Source organism: Acanthisitta chloris, unplaced genomic scaffold (genome assembly GCF_000695815.1).
Source record: "Acanthisitta chloris isolate BGI_N310 unplaced genomic scaffold, ASM69581v1 scaffold22510, whole genome shotgun sequence".
NCBI classification, from domain to species: Eukaryota; Metazoa; Chordata; class Aves; order Passeriformes; family Acanthisittidae; genus Acanthisitta; species Acanthisitta chloris.
In genome coordinates this window covers 80,833-90,366 of record NW_008650238.1, presented here as the reverse complement: position 1 = coordinate 90,366, position 9,534 = coordinate 80,833, and positions in this window count along the sequence as shown.

Genomic DNA, 9,534 nt, shown 5'->3' with positions numbered 1-9,534 from the left:
ACTGGGATTTCTTAAAAAAAAAACACAAGCCAACAAAACCCAAACAAACCACAACAAAACAAAACCGAAAAACCACAGAGAATTTTACCACGGAGAAAATTTTCTTTTTCACAGGCTTTCTTCATGTCACTGGGTGAATATTGAGAACTCGCTGCTCTGTTTTTCTGTGGTTGCTATTTTTACCTTTCCAAAACCCTCCAGCTTCCCTCTATTGCTCCCTTCTGCTAAATTTCCTCATCGTTTTCCTTCTTGGTTTCTCTCCCAGTTTCCAATTCGTACAGTGGTGCATGAATATATTATAAACTCTCAAGGGAGAAGGCAATCTCTTCCAAGTACACACACATTTCATCACACAGTGGGCAACTGGTTGCAGACTGGGGTTTGATCTCATATTGAAACATCCCCACTTATAACCTGAATCTGATGTCAAATACAGCAATATTGTGGGCTGAGTTACTGTTTTCTCTACTGAAAGTCAATGGGACTTCAGGGAACAGGCATTGTGCAAGAGGGCCTGAAAATCTCCAGGACTTTGGGTGTCTTGCATAAGATTCAGAATATTTAAAACTCCAATTAAAACTGCTGAAATAAAAGCAGTATTGGATACAGGACTTATAACAAGATTCAACGTGCTGTGGGAAATGCTTTAAAGGTGACCTGCAAATCCTCTTTAATTGCTCTGCTGTTGCAAGAGATGCTGTGCGCCCTCAATAACAGGGCTGGTGAGGACAGCTGCTATAAGTTTAAAACACCAAAAGTAAGTCAAAGTTGGAGGGTAAATTCCTTGGAGGTGTGGCTGTGCTGAATCACAGCTCCAGTCTTCTGATGGAAAGGCAAGTCCTAAATTGCTACCTAAAACAAAGCAGGTTGGTCCCCTCCCTCCATCCCAAGCTGTCCGTGAAGCTACCAAACTTTCCTGTCATCCTGCATGGCTTGTATCCTCCATCCTCATTCCAGCAGATACTGCAGGCAGTGCTAGGTGACTCCTTGATGCACAGGCAAAAGGCAGCGGAGGTTCTAAGCATCAAAACTCACACCAATATGTTCAAAAGGAGAGAGAAGATGAGGGCTCAGCATGGGAGTACGCAAGATGCAGATAGGAGAGATAAGGGGTGCTCACTGCTTTTGCTCTGGTGTGCCTGGAGAGGGAATCTGGGGAAATCATATACAGCCAGAGCCATAAAAATATTCACATACCACAGACCCCAACGGAATCAGGTCCTTAGGGGCTCCTGGTCACCTACATATCTCATGGGGACAGCAGTTTTCCTATAGCCCAAGGCATCCGAGGCAAATGAAGGACTAGTCAGGAGAACTCGATCCACATTTTAGGGATGCTCAGATTCTGCATCTACATAAGGAAACAGCCAGGCCAGAACATCTCTGGGATGCATTTGGGAAAGGGAGTGGATACATTATCTCATTGGCCTGAATGCTTCTCTTCTCTTTCCTCCCCCAGAAAAGCTGCCAAGAGTAAAGATCTCTCAGGAAATAAACTCCCACTCCCTTGTTCTTACCATGTGCAAAGGGGATGATGCACTATCCTGGCATGGCTGGGCAGGCAGAGGACAGCAACACAGCTCCAGCCCTACCTGTGCTACCACAAGAGCCACTTTCAAAAGGGGGTTTTGTATTATTGTTTTTATAAACACGTAGATCTTCCTCTTGAGAGGAGGCAGACTCAGCTTGGAGGTGGGGGGTGTCAGATACTGCTGTCAAATAGTCTCAGAAACAGACACACATGGATAATACATGCCAGACAGTTTGTCTGACAAATTATTGTTTCTGCTGTCACTTAAATTGTTCCATACGTCATCTTCCCCTCCCATTTCTGTTTCAACCAAACCTGCCTAGGGATGACTCTTCTTTCAGCCCTTCTCATGACTAAACCAGTTTAAAACCCAGTTTGCTCCATTCATGTGCTGTGAGATGGACCCATTTCCCTTTTGAAGTTATGGATGGCCAAGAGGAGGGAAAATGACAGGGATGCTCTTCATTTCCTGCTCCCTGCTGTACCTGATACTACAGAAATTATTATGATTAAAATCAAAGAACTCAGGGAAAGGTAAAATACAGCTCCTGTGTTTGCTTTTGGTCACAAGATAGGTGGTGCAGGGGCTTTTGTGGGATGGATCCAAGCAGAAGGCCAGCTCAGGATCCAGGGTGAAGGTCACAGGGTACCCAGGCTGCATCAGCCCTCGTGGCTGAGTGGGTCTGATCACAAGCCCTGCAAAGCATCTCGGTCCAACATGCAGATTGTGCTATGCTTCCTGGTCAGATAAATGCAAATTTAGCCTCTGGCAGCAGAAGATGGAAAGGAGAAACCCATGTTGCTGCAGAGTGTTCTGCTTGCCTGGTCCTAGGGTATGTGCCTAACCTCACAGCTCTGCCAAGATCCATCTTGTAGTGTTCCCCGCCACTGCACACAGAGGAAAGGAGCTGCCATTGGAATTTTGCTCTCCTGGTAACCTACATCCTCTCTGGGACACCAGCTTGAGCAATAGCAGCACCAAAGTCACTTGTGGCCAAGCCCAGTGAGCAGTTTGTACCACCCAGGACGAAGAGCTAAAGGTCCACAGCAGTAGCTGCAACTAGGGTATGGGAAATAGGAAGATAACTTTTGTGTCCCCAGAGACCATGGAAAGTCTGTCTCTACCTCTGGTCCAGCAGTTCTGGATGGAAGTTAGTTGGCAGACATAACACTTTTTTGTATGGAGCCAGGAATATTTGCTAGTCTTTCCAGGAAAATGCCCCCAGCTGTTCTATCCTGCAAACCAGGCCTCATGTCAGGAAATCACCTCCAAAATATTGACACACAGAGAGCTCTCAGCATCCCTCCATCAGCTCTGACACCCCTGTGCCTCCTATGGTCCAGCCCTGCCCATCAGCACTGAGGCAGCAATACCACCAACAGAAACCACTGGAGTAAGGCAGAAAGCAGTTCTCATTTTGATGCTGGACCCATCCACTTCTCCCCTCTGTAATATCAAGGTGAATTTGGCTGTCGTGGACCAAGTCAGTCCCCTCGTGGTTCCTCCTGGCAGCAGCCTGCACAGGTGAATTACAGCTCAACATGAGTCCTGTCTACATCTAGTACCCTGAAGGTAATACATGTCTGGCTGTTATTAGGCAGTTATTGTCTGAAGCCTTTCAAACAGCAAAAGCAGGGCTTAAAAATGCCTCTAAGTGCCACAGCTGCTGAAGTAGTGAGCTAGGGAGCAGGCATCTCTTTTACTTCATCGTTCCTCCACCAAGCCTCCTTCTTCCTGGGTAAATGTGCCCCCATGAGGGTCTTTTAGGAGGGAAACAATTCAGTGTTTCCGCTCATTCCAACCCTGAGATTTGCAATTACTGCAGGCAGAAAAGGCTGTGCATAAACCCCAGTTTGAGGTGGGGATATGGAATTTCAATCTGTGCTGTGCATAACAGGAACCCAGGCCGGGATGAATCATACTATGTTACTTGAGTTTTAAATTTTTTTTTTGTACTGCGTAGGTTTTTCTGGGGCATATTCCATCAGGCACATAATGGTCAAATTCACTTTGAATGTTTATTACATGGTTAGTCTGTGGTACACACACTTCAGATGTCAGAAACAGTAAAGTGGGTTTAGCAACTTCACAAACCCTTCCTGAGTTCTGCAGATCGCCATCCATTTCCTAAGTGCTCTTTATCACAGCCATTTGACTACAATTTTTTTTGCTAGATTTGTTGGTTCTGAGGTATTTTGATTAATAACATACTGAGTAATTTCAGCTTGTTTCCTTCATCAATACACTCATTTGTAAATATCCCAGGAATTTTTTTTGTGTGTCCTCCCACCCAGGAATGCAAATGGCCATTATGTTCTCCCCAAGGTATCTCCAAATAACCCTTCTCCTTTTAACCTTAGGATTTTATTGTGTTAGTTGCTAGGTAACTGAGTAAGATTTATAGCCATCTATTGTTAATTTTGAAGGCGGTCTTCAATTTCCCTGTAAATAGCATTTGGGAGTTGGAGTCCACACCAATAAAAACTTGGAGCCCAGTCCCACTCTGTGGAGAGGAGCACCTGCTATGAAATGCAGAGCCAAGTGGATACATAAAGCTTACCCCACAGTAAAGGGGCTTACCTTTCTCAAACTGGGCAGATTGGGTACTGCTGGGGTGCTGGAGGGACTCTGGGGCACCAAGGTCTCTGATCCCAGTGTGGCAAAGTGTCAGTGCTGGGACACAGGCTGTGTATTCCAGCTGCTGCCTTGCTCCCCTCCCTGCTCCTCTTCCAGCTCCCTCCTCGTCCTTCAGACTGTTACTCCCTGAAATGAAATGACAGCACTGCAGCTTTTCCCAGAACTGGATTTCTTTGCTGTCAAGCTCAGGAGTCCCCTGGTACAGCTCTCTCTGACAAAGGGTGGGTGGTGGATGGCCCCAGTTCATGCAGTTCCTTAATGCTTCTCAATTTGAGGCTAAACAAAGCAATCAAGTGGGGCTTTGCCAATTTGCACACAACATCTTTGCACTATAGCAACAAGTAATTTTCTGCTATCGCCCCTCACTCCCTCGAGCTCTCTTGTGGTCCAGCAGAATTATTTGCTTTATGCTGTAAATTCACACTCCTGCCATGGATACTTTTCAGGACCATTCCCAAAGATGAGAAAAAAACAAACCAATTTGGGATAAATGGCAGAGAGGTAGGTGTACGCAGCCACGGCAGGAGGTGAGCTGGCAGGAGTGAAGACATCCTGCCCTTCCCTTGCCACGGCACTGCAAGTGTCACAGATGTCCTTCAGTCCCTCACATTTATCATGCATTTGCTACCCTGCAGGTGGAAAGGTCCTTTCACTCATATTTTGAAAGTTGCTTTATTGTCTCTACTCACTGGGAGAAAAAGAAAACAGCTTTTTTTCTCACTCTTTCACAGGATTGAGACCTGCTGAGAAATAGGGGAGTGAAATACCTGGCAAAAACAGGCTGCTGGTGGTAGCTCAAATCATCAGACTTTAGGTAGCTGGTGAAAGGGGAAATTCAGAAAACTTCATCCTTGAGATGCCACCAATGTTGTCAGGTTTTACATTGGTGTTACTTTTACCTGCTGGGCATACCTGTTCTTTAGCCAAGACAAACAGCCCAGGGCCTACCTGCTGTCTCCAGGACATGCCTGGAAAGTTTCACATACCACTTGCACAACGTGGAGGAAAGCTGATGAAGAGGAGGATATACTCAGGTTATCTTGGGTGCCAGTCTCTCCCGGGGTAGGCAGTCACCTCTCAGGGGTTATTCCAGGTGAGCTATGCACCAGCACAGGGCACACCCACTGCGTTTTCCTCATGGAGCAGGATGAGGCTGTTGGTGTTGACAAGGGCTGTTGAAAGGACTTGAGGACACCCTATTTTCTGCAATTCAGTCAGCAGAATTTAGAAATATCTCTAAAAAGTAGATCTCAATGGCATCACCTTTCCATTTGCCCTACCTGAATGGAGCAGCAGCTCAAGTGAGTCAGCAGAGCAATGTGCTGGGGTTTCCTTAGATCATCTGTGCCACCGAAGAGGGTGGACTGTCCTCCGAGACACACGGATTTGAAGAGAGTGTGATATGCTCAGAGATCCCCTGGGAAAAGAGCAGTGAAGGAGAGAGGAAGATGGCAAAGTCTTAGAGCAGCTGAGCTCCAGCACAGGTGAGAAGAAAGGCCACTGCCTCCTGCTCCCAGAGACAAGGCTCAGGCTCACTATGCTGGAATCAAACCTCCATGGCCACTGCTGCTCTTTGCCTCTTTCCAGCTGTTCAGCCTTCCCCGTATGCAGTTTGCTATTTCAGAGCTCAGTTATTTGCAGATTCAGCTATGCTGCATTTTCTGAAGCAGGGCAAGATTGCCACCAGTGGGTACATGCATGTTCTAAGCTCCAGCAAGGTGCCAGCTGCAGGGGCAAGTGCAGAGCTGCATTCTCCCACCACCATGCACCTGGCTCCTGCTCCAAAAGGGGCAGCCAAACCTGGGACACGAAGTTGAAACAACTTCATCTGGGAAGCCCAAGCCGTGTGTGAAGCCAGAGCTCCAGCCCCTGGCAGCATCTGGTACCTGCTTGCATCTGCTGCTGCAGGCATCTTCACTCACCTGCCAGAGGGGTTTAGAGCCACGGGGCAAATAAGCCCCTACTTGTATTTGCCAGTCACAGCAACTAACCTAGACGTGTCTGTTCCTGCCAGTCAGTTTTCAGGGAGCCATTCCCACTTCCCTGTTACCGTGAGTGGGAGCAATGAGAAGTGTTTCACAGCAAATGCTCCTTTCTGCGTGGGGCTGGGGAAGGCTGGCAGCGAGCAGTGAATAGCTTCAAAGAGGAAGGTTAGCAAGCGAGTGACGATGGATTAGAAAAGCACAATGCAGCAAAGACCTGATTAATTTAATTGCTCCTCTGAAATGTAGTCGCAGATTAAAAGAAGGATGAAGAAATTATAAGCATATGAATGGAGCCAAGTAATGACTTCAAGGGAGAAAATACACAGAGCACTGCCTCCCCCTGCACCCTCTGCCCTACATACAAAGGGGTTTGTATTCAGAGATTACTCCAGACTTCTGGCTCTTCTCCTCACACTGTCTCCTTAGAAATGGAGACACTGACTACCCACAAATGTTTAAGTAGGTGCAGCTTGATATTGCTGCTGGCAGCTCAGACTGAGCATTGGAGCCAGGCATGTCTGAAGCCTGCGAGGAAAACCATTCTGCTCCCAGCAGAACTGAGGTTTTCCTGGTGGAAATGGATTGATGGGCATGACCTCAGTGGCTGCACTTCATATCCATAACTGGATCAGCTTCACAAAGGAGAAATGTATTTCTACCTTCCCTTGGGTTAAAATGGTACCTACGCCTGATCCCTCTGTACTTATAGTCAACAGATCACATCTCCAAACACTTCGGAAGCAATATTTATAACTAGAGAGAGGTACTGTCATTTCGTGGAAAATTTCACAGGTTTGTTGCTTGTTGGTTTGTTGTTTTGTTTTGTTTGTTGTTTTTTTAAGAATTGGATCAAGCAAACAAAAAACCTCCTCTGGAAATAAAGTATAAAAAGCATTTGGGTTAGGTCAAAACACTATTCTTTTCTTGATTTTTTTTCAAAATCTGTGCCTTATGTTTGCTAATATAAAATAGCTGAAAAATTAAGCCAACTTTGATGTGGAAACTCAGACTCTTCTGTGAAAGCCAAAAATAACGTCTTAGTGTTCTTCATCTCGCTATTGCAGAGAGAGGTCAGAAACTTGTCAACTAAATCTGCTTCTGGAAGGCTACAATTCCAATTGCCTGGATCACTCCACAGGCAAAAATACTTGGAAAATATTAGAGTGAGACTGACAGGCACCACTTTTGGTCATCAGCTCCTTGCTCCTGCTCAATGCTAGCTGGAGAGCTGCCTCCAGGAATTCATACCGCAAAGGGACTCATCCCCTCCCAGTACATGACCAACAGTTATGAAGGTTAGTGACTTCTGGATGAACTCAAACGTGTCTCTTACAATGACCTGATTTGAAGAGTTCTCCATTTGAAGAGTTCAAGCAATGGGAGAACTTACCACATGGGCTGAGCTGCTTCTGCTGTTAATGACTTCTGGGTTGGGTTGAATTTCTGTGCCTTGTTGTGTTGGAAAGACCCACTAGACCAGGTCTGAACATTTTTGGGGTTTTTTTGTTTGTTTGTTTTCCCCCTCCTTGGTCTTTTCTGCCTCTCTGCACTTTTCAATATGATTTTCAAAGAGTGACTATGTGGAGAAGAAGGATTTCTAGCAGATGTCCTGATTTAAGACTAGTTCCTTGAGATACGCATTTCCAACAGCCTTCAACAAAATGCATTTCATTTTTCTCCAGAGGAAAAAATGCCCCTTATTGGGGCAGAAGAGAACACAGGAGAGATGAAGCAATCACCTTTGTCTCTGAAGCTGTACAAGGCTGAAGAAGAGTGCTGCAATTTTCATAGATTAACTGGACCTAAGCACTAAAAGTGTTAAAATGACCCTTTCATTACACAGGGCTGGAAGGTTAAGTATGATTCAGGGGCTGTGCACAGACCCCTGCTGGCTTAATTCCATAGCAGCCCATGTATAAAGTCTTTGTAATAATTTGTTAGGGATAAATGATAGAAAAGAAAGACACCTTTCAGATACTGGTCATTTAAATTAAGAATCAAGCTTTTGAAATACCCCATGTTCTGTTTTCTGCATCTGAGAGTGTTTCAGACAGCACGAGGAAGGAATCCTGTCTCCTTTGGGCTGAACACATAGAGCATGGAAAAGGCTGGAGCTGCCAGCACTGAGAGATCTGCTGCATTTTCTGAGACAAAGCATGAGGAACATACAAGGGAGAACAGAAAATGCAACTTCTTCGCTCTTACCCACAGCCTCAGGCAGAGATGATGTAAGACTGGCTGCACTGCGTCACTTGATTGTCCTCCTGGGACCTGGTCTTCCCCTTTGCTTCCTTGTAACCCAAATTTCTTCTACCTGAGTTTTCTTGTATATTTGACACTATTTTTTCCAGCTTAGAAAAGTTGAATTTTTTTTCACCTTTCTTTCAAAAGCACTGCTCATCCTTCAAAAACATTTGCAAAATGAACTGTTTGTCTCCCTTATCATCCCATGGCAAGGGATGTCCCTGGTCATTGAAGGCAGCACTAGCCACTCACCAGCCATGTCTGAATAGTGCATGGGGCACCTCTGAGATGTGCTTGTGTATGTTTTGCACCTTGGGGCACCCCTGTGCTGGACAGAAATTGGGGAGCATCAATCTGTCAGACCAGCAGGACACGAGTGGATGGTCACAGCCCTTCTCCAAGATGGTTCCTGGTCCATAGAGTCCAGTGTGGGCTTGGGGCAATGCTCCATATAAATAACATTCTTCCCCTCCCTCATTCCTTTCACACGGGACAATCAAACAAGGAACCCAAAGCTTGGAAATAAACACCAGCACAGAAAGGAATGTTTAGCATTCAATGTATTATTCCCTTGTGTACAAAGTATTTTTCCTCTATAATAGCACACAGGTATTGAAATACGATGGCAAATGCAGCAAGAACATACAGACATATCTTACAGGTCTTTTCATTTCCTTTTGAGTATAAGCAGAAAGAAAAGAAACACTGTACAGGAAAGTGCTAGCAAAAAATACCCCAGTTTGTAGAAAAATAATGGCATCGATATACAAAACCCAGAGTTGTTTCCTGAACAAAAAATGTCTATTGTCTCTGGTTCTCAAAATCTGCTCTATTTAATGAACCCATTCATGAACTGCAGGATCAGTGCTCTGTCATTTTTTTCCCTTATAGTTTATTTCATATTTTTGTAAGTTTCTCTTGCTCTGTTAATAGCTGCTATGAAACTATATGGTAGAAATGAGTGTGTACAGGTCAAAATAATATTTCTTTTTATAAATAGCCATTCACTTCCTTAGAGAAAATATAATAAGCCTGTACTTTCTAAGCACCGTTTCTTTCTAAAGTTCATAGTGCAATTTTCCCTTTTCCCCTACAGAAGTTATACATAAGCAGTTATCATAAAAAAAAAAATCACT